The sequence below is a fragment of the Equus asinus genome, chromosome 20 (assembly GCF_041296235.1).
Source record: "Equus asinus isolate D_3611 breed Donkey chromosome 20, EquAss-T2T_v2, whole genome shotgun sequence".
Taxonomy (NCBI): domain Eukaryota; kingdom Metazoa; phylum Chordata; class Mammalia; order Perissodactyla; family Equidae; genus Equus; species Equus asinus.
Genome location: NC_091809.1, coordinates 93,058,144 through 93,066,452, shown reverse-complemented (window position 1 = coordinate 93,066,452; position 8,309 = coordinate 93,058,144).

Below are 8,309 nucleotides of genomic sequence, written 5' to 3'. Positions count from 1 at the left end.
AAGCAGAGGAAGATGGGCATGAATGTTAGCTCAGGGCCAGTCTTCTTCAGCAAAAAGAGGAGGATTGGCAGCAGACGTTAGCTCAGGGCTAATCTTCCTCAAAAAAAGAAGTTCACATGAAGATGATGTTGGTGTTTTAGTTGGTTATACATTCTATATGTAGAAGTATTAAGGACTCTGGGTGTAAGAGATGTCATTTTGAAGACAAGGATGTATATACAATTTGTGGAAGATCCAGAAAAGGTTAATGGTAACATGATTACTGTCTTCAGAGCTGTCATGTGGAAAGTGTTCCTTCTGGTACCAGAAGGCAAGCATTTCCAATAGATGGAGGTTATCCTGACTCAATTGGAGGGAAGCATCTGCTATAAACCAGGGACTATGCTGACTCCTGCAAAGAAGGCAGTATTGTTCACTGCTTTGCAGAAGGAAAAGCTAAGGCTCAGAGCAATATCAAGATACAACTATTTAGTGCAATTAAATGTCTCTAAATTCTCTTTCACCGGAAGTGAAAGATGGAATGATCGTTTTCTAGCAATATTATGAAAGAGATTTCTGCATTGGGTGGAAGTTTGGATAAGGAGACCTCCAAAGTTATTTCTAATGCCAAATTCTTTGATTCTAGGACATCTGTATTAAATGGTATTATGAATGAAATGTAGTTTCTTGTTCACCCATTGCCATCACTACAAACATAGACTCATTAATTTGGGCTGAAATTATGAGCTTTTTTACCTAGCTTTGAAGGGTTGCAGGATACTGTTCTCAAGAAATTAGAAAGCAGAGACAAAGTGGTCTGTGTGTTACAGGTTGGACTCCTCTGTCAGCTGCCTTCTTCCTTCCATTATCAGTGCATCCTGAGCTATAATATGCTGCTGTCTTATTGTATGCTCACTTGTCTGGCTAGTGACCTTCTGGCAGCTGTTTCTCACATCATGTCAAGTATATGGGCATTGTGATAGCTGTTTTCTCACAGATCTTTTTATTCAAGAGTTGTGGTATGTTCTGGAAGACTGGGGCTGCCATGTCTGACCCACATGGAGAAAAATCTGGGTCTCTACTTGCTTTTAGGTAGTGACTTAACCAAAGATTCTAGCAGCCTGATGACTACAAACCCTGTTCTTTCTTTCTAGCACCTTTATCACACTCCTTCCTGGACCTATGCCCCTAACCAGCTAATCCCAGCCACCAAAATCAGAGAAGGGAATTCAATCCTGGCATTGCTTTTACTGGGACCGGAATAGCCTCCCAATTTGTAATTAATACAGAAAACCTAACTCTCCAGGGAACCCACATACTCCAATGTTGACATACTCAAACCCTGCTGGTTGCCTTGAACAGGAGAAACAGGTTGGGAAGAGGGAGGATGGCTGATCTAGTAGAGATACTTGTTTGCCAGAGGAGAGACTTGGAGGGCAAAGGGAGTGAGGACATGCAGTCTTCTGTATTGTGAGCCTGGATAACAGGAATTTAACTTTGCTTTCATCATTTGGCAAACTAATATGGGATATCTTAGGATTCTGTTATGAAATGCTGGACTTCTTGGATACACTGGATGACCTTGTATTTGGGGAGCTGCTATTGTGGTTCTCATCTTACTTATTTTGAAAATGGGTTAGGACATGAAAATTTGATTGGTGCTGGAGCTGACCATATGAGGAATCAATTACTCTGTTCTGAAAGTTCTACAGAAACTGTCCCTCACATGTCTGAATTCATAATAGTTTCTCTGTAATATGTGGGAACCAGTGGGAGAATTGAAAGTATATCAAAGTGAACAGGTTTCATAAAGACCAATTAGACCACAGGGGTATGTGAAGGGGGCCTGTTCTAAGGTCTGAGGAAGGGCAGCCAGAGAGGAGAATTCAGCTGGGTATGCCCCATGGAGAGTAGAATTTCAGCAATAGTAAGGCTTAGTTCTCAGCAGGTAAGGGGTGAGGGGAAGGGCAGGAACTGAAAAGAGTGACAATTAAAGGGAAGGAAAAATGGAGTGGGAATCCCAGCATCAGCCTAAGTTGACTCCACCACTGGGATTCAGATCTGTCTGTGTATACTAGAAGCCTGGTGGGTTCCGGAGGCGGGAGGCGGGGGGCGGGGGAGGGGGGGGGGGGTCGTGGAGGGCAATAATAATAAGTGAGCAGATGTGCCACAGAACCCCAGAAAAGACTAAAGAATTGGAGACACCAGTTGTCTGAAAAGCAAGTAGGGGTAGAGGGCTAAAAACAAGATGATTACTTGAAAGACTATAAAGTAAGTTAGACCTGAGATCCTCACCCCTTATTCATTCATTCATCCCCTGGAGAAGCTGAACTAGTTGGAGCCACCAAGAACAACTGGGAGCTGAGAGAAAGCATCCTACTGAAAGGGGGATTCAAGGTTCAGCATTCTGAAGCATCAGACACCTCTTTCTCCGGCTTGGATCCCAGAATTCTGAAACTTGGCTGATCTCTTAGGATAATGCTTTCACTGCAGCCCTCTCAAGGTGGTTTTTCCCTCCCACAGTCCTCTTACTGGTCTGAGATGGGATAGATGAGCTCCTTATTCCTCATTACTGCTCCCAGACATTTCTCCCTCTCTTCCCTTAACGCTCCCCAGCTTTGAGTTTCATGCCATCAAATTATATCACTTACTTCCTTTTATTGTTGCTATCTACAAAATCTACAAGCCCCTGGGTCATTCCTCTCATTTTTCTCTAAGTTTAGCTCTTGGCTCATTTCACTCCTCCAACACTACTCTTAATTCTTGGTGATTTAATTACATGCATGGATGACCTTTTCAACACCCTGACATATTATTGTTCCTTGAATAACAGTCTTCCACTGATTTTATCCTCTACCATTCCTTGCCATTCCCTCCTTTGGTCATACCTTAGATCTTGTTATTTATTACCAAAAACTAATCATAATCTCAGGCTCATGGATCTCACTGTCTGACCACCATCTCCTAGTAACTTGATGCCAACACTTCTTTGACTACCACCTTTCATTGTCCCTAACCTCTCTGAGTTCCTCTCCTCCCTTCATAAGCAACTTAAATCCCAGGGTCAAGCATTATAATGATTCACTTACATATACTTTTAACTCAGTTTACCCTTTTTGTCACTCTCACTTCACAAAACCACACTTTAAAGCCAGCTCTTTGCCTATTCTCTGCCTACACCTGTGTAGCAACCATGCCAACTGGTCTCACTTAAAATTCATGTCCTTAACTGTCACGCCCTTAATACTGCCCAACAATCATATTTCCCTAGTCATTTACCCTGCCATTCTCCTGGATCAGGGGTTGGCAGACCCTTTCTGTAAAGGGCCAGTAATAAGTATTTTAGGCTTTGCAGGTCATACAGTCTCTTCCACAACTACTCCAGTCTGCCATTGTAGCAGGAAAGTAGCCATAGGCAATAGGTAGATGAATGTAATTTGAATTTTATGTAATTTTTACATGTCACAATATAGTATTCATCTTTAGATGTTTTTTCCCAGCCATTTAAAAGTATAAAAAATTACCCTCAGCTTGCAGACTGTAGAAATACAGGATTTGGCCGCAGGCTGTAGTTTGCTGGGCTGTGTCCTAAGTTATTTCACGTTTTCTTTTCTTCTCAAGTCTCTGACACCTCCTTCCCCATTCTCACTCAGATGATGACCTTGTTTTCTACTTTATTGATGAAATAATCAGGACATTCACCACGCTTACCACATCTACCCTCTTACTAGCATCTGTATGCATATATTCTGCTTTCCCTTCAGTTACTGTGTTACCACAGCACAAGACCTAAATACCGTATAACTTACTATGTTTGTTTATTGTCTGTCTCTCCCTCTAGAATCTTAGTTCCAAGAGGGTAGAGAGTTTGCTGTTTTATACACTGATGTATACCCAGTATCCTGAACAGTGTTCAGCACGCAAGTGTTCAGTAAATACTTGAATGAATGAACACTGGCTACCAGACCAGCAGGCAAGAGTTTGGAGAATTTCTCTCCATAGAAACTTACCTCTCTTTCCGAGAGAAAAGACCTACCTATCTTGACAGTTGGAGATCTCCTTGAGCACCCTAAGTGATATTTTTTCAAACTTTGAAAAAAACACCCACAAGAAATTCCCATTTTATGGGATTGACCCAGTACATGATATGTATGTGTGTGTATGTGTCAGGGGGGTGTATATGTATGAAACTGAAGTTTCACAAAATTTCCCTTTTTTGCAATGTATTTTGATATAATATTTTCTATTCTGTCATTTGGGGGAAAAGAGGTTGGTTGCGACTAATTATACTGATTTCACAAACCACTAATGGGTTTGCAACCAAAAGTTTGAAAAATACTCCAGTATGTCATAATTACAAGCCCTGTCTGTGTACACAGTGTTTCTAGTCAGCTTTCTAATCCCTCACTCTTACATATGAATGGATAGCCAAGGATCTCCAGACATTTAAGAAAAGCTTCTAACAAAAAGTGAGAAACAAAGACTGAAAAACTTAACATAGACAATTTAAGAAACAAAACATTAGAAATATCCTCAGAGAAATAAGATATTGCACCGCCCCCTCCTCCCAGATGGAACAGAATGCTACTTTAAAGAAGGGGGAGGGGTGGACAAGAGAGTGCTCCAGTAAATTTAAAACATGATAACACAAATGTTAAAATTCAAAAGAAGAGTTAGAATACGGAAATCTTTCAGAAAAACAGGAAGAGGTAGAGAAATGGGGAAGAAATGATAAATTATCCTAGGCCAAAGCTTAAAGAACCACCAGTCGAGAGTGAAGGAGGATGATGGACTTCTGGAAAGTTGTCTCCAATTTAAAAAATAAACTGGGGCTGGCTGGGTGGCACAGCGGTTGAAGTTCGCATGCTCCACTTTGGTGGCCCAGGGTTCGCTGGTTCAGATCCCAGGTGCGGATGTGGCACCCGCTTGGCACGCCATGCTGTGGTAGGCATCCCACATATAAAGTAGAGGAAGATGGGCACAGATGTGAGCTCAGGGCCAGTCTTCCTCAGCAAAAAGAGGAGGATTGGCAGCAGATGTTAGCTCAGGGCTAATCTTCCAAAAAAAAAATAAAATAAACTGATAGGCTACCTGATGTATTTGAATATATTGAGAGAAGAGTTTGGGATGAATTAATTATAGATACTTGAATGCGAGGTACTAAGAGCATAGAAAAGGAGGCACTGGCTAATTTCAATCAAAAAAAGGAAATGTAATAATATGCTAATTAAATCAACTATGAATAATATGTACACAGTCATAATAATATAATGAATAGTGACTTATCTAAAGTAATATAGACATATTGAAGGGTTGAGGATGGAGAAATAATACGTGTTTATGAGAGGACATTAGAGTATATAAATACAGTTTATTTCCTATAGAAAGAAGTAAAATAATAGACCAAACTGAAAAATCAAGAACTAGTAGTATAAGCATGTTATTAAGAAATATGGAGATAAATCCTGGAAGAGAGCTAAAAGATAAGAATGAAGTTGTCTCTGGGGAATAGAAATTCAGAGTGTAGAGGGCCAGGGCAGGGCCTACTGTGAAACACTATTTGACTTTTTTTTAATGTACTATATTGGTAAAAATAAAAATGAAGACAAATAATGTAGCATTTCATTTATTTGAAAATCTTAGTGGTCAGAGAGGAGAGATTGTTTTCCTTGAGTATTTCCTCAAGGCACTAGGAAACCAACAATATTGATTTAGCACCCCTCTGAAACAACCTTTAAAAATTCTTCCTGTTTTGGTACTAAACCTTGTGTTGCTTTGTTATTTTAGGGACTCCAGAAACTTGTTAGCAATAGGGGTACCAGCATCTCTAGGAAGAGGGAGATAATATTCTGGCCCCCTACATTATTGTTATCATGGTGGGGACCAGCAAGTGATGGCATGGCATACTTATATGGCTTTACAAACAGCAGAGGACAGAAAATCTCACTGAAGGGGGCCCAGTAGGAGGGAGCATCCTGGTGATGCACGTGGTAAAGGAGAAGGCACATATAAGATAGTGCTGGGTATGCTCAGAAAGAACTGGAAGAACTTGTGTGTGTGTGTGTGTGTCGCCATAACCACTAGAGGCACAATCCAAGGAAACCGTCATTGTTGATGCTGTGCATGACTCCATTTGTTCTCCTGGACTGGCGTAGCCTGGCAAAGTGCTAGGTAGATCAGAAAGGATGGGGCAGAGAAATAAAGGGGCATCCAGTGAGCTATTTGATCACTGGAGAGGAAAGCGGATGAGGAGGCTGCAAGCAGAGCTAGCAAAACCTTGGTCCCAGATATATTTGTCCCAGATACATAAATTGTCACTTCTGCTTCCTAACCTCCTGACTTACACACTTAAATTTAGAGAAGGCTCTTCTTACTCTCCTTAGCCATCCCCTACCAGGGAATTTTTTCAGGCCTCACAAAGAAGTGATAGGGCCCAGGACAGGTGGGAGGGTGCACCTGGACCTGTGTCACTCCTTAAAAGGAATGAAGTAGGGAAACCTAGTCACAGGGAAGCAAGGAAAGGGGAAGGGAAAAGAGTGGGTACTCACTAAGGCCGTCTTACCTGTAAACAGAACAACACTGATGTGACCTGAAGGTCTAGGAAGACCCTAGGTCAGAAATCTCCCCTCAGGGCCAGCACCATAGCCAAGTGGTTAAATTCACCCTCTCCACTTGGGCAACCCAGGGTTTCGTCCGTCTGGATCCTGGGCGTGGACCTGGCACCGCTCATCAAGCCATGCTGAGGTGGCGTCCCACATAGCAGCGCCAGAAGGACCTACAACTAGAATATACAACTATGTGCTGGGGGCTTTGTGGAGAAGAAAAAAAAATTGGCAACAGATGTTAGTTCAGGCGCCAATCTTTAAAAAAAAAGAAATCTCCCCTCTCCTGCCTACTCAGGTGCCCCAGATCCCATCTGTACTTCATTAGACATCTCAGCATCACCCTCTCATGGTCAGAAGGAAGTCAAATTGGGATTGAAGTAGGTACCTGGTTCTTCGAGACTGACCAGAGGAGCCTCTCCCATTCCCCTTTTCCAGGTCCCCACAAACATTTATTGGTTTTTACTCTATGCAAGTCTCAAGGCACAAAGATATTAGACAAGGTCTCTACCCTCTAAGAGCTTGAAATATTATGGTGGAGGTTGGGAATACAGAGGCAGATATGAAAACATAATTTTAACCATAATTGGCTAAATTAGGAAAGATATCTGCACAAACACAGAAGGGAGTGCACTTAAGTCAAGGAAGGCTTTCTAGCTTAGATGACCCCTGACCTAAGGGAAAAGTAAGAGTTATCTAGGTATGAGCAGGGCGGAATGAGAGGACCTGAACCCTCCACTTCTCTTGCATCGCCTAAAATTACAGTCATCTTTTTTTGATGGACCTATACCTTCCCCAAACCCCAGGCTCTCACTGTGCCAGTTCCTCCCTGTCACCCCTCTCCTTACGGGTGAGTCTTCATTCAGTCTCCAGCCAGGCAACCATCTTAAAGGCACACTCTACTCATGGCAGCCACATTCTATATTCTAGAACAGTGATGCCTAACATAACTACTAAGTTTTCTAGTAGCCACATTTAAGAAATAAAAAGAAACAAGTGAAATTATTTTAATCATATATTTTATTTAAGCCAATGTAGCCAAAATAATTCAACTTTAATCAATATAAAAACATTAAGATATTTTGCTTCTTTCTACTAAGTCTTTGAAATCCAGTATATATTATACACTTACAGCATATCTCAATTCAGACTAAACACATTTCAAGTGCTCAATTGCCATATGTGGTTAGTGGCTACTGTATTGGACAGTGTAATTCTGCCTAGACTGAGTGTACTTGGTGTTTCTCCATTAAACAGGTGAGGCCTATCAGACTGAGGCATTACTATATATTTCCTCTAAGCCTCTGTACCCCAAGTCAAGGCCCTAAGAACAATTTTGGAGAAGAGAAGGCCTGTGAGATTTCAGCCAAAGAGTGAGCAGTCCCTTTAGATGCCAGACCTAGACAATTAACCCTAAATTGATCCCAGGCTTGCTGATGAGTCAGCTTCTAGCAATCACAGCTCCACAGTGCCTTACAGTCAGACACATTTGACCCCAGGGGTCTCCACATTGTCCTCTGGCTAGCAGAACACCCACTACACAGACTTGATATTTCACTATGTGACAGCATCTTGACAGGGCAGCCAGGAGGGGCCTTAGTGAAAGGTCATCTAGTCCTGCCCCTCTGGTTCTGGCTGGGACTGGGCACCATTTGCCACTTGGGACTGAAAGGTGCTAAATATATTTGGTGCGATATCAGACACCTAATTTTTTTTTTTTTTTTTTTG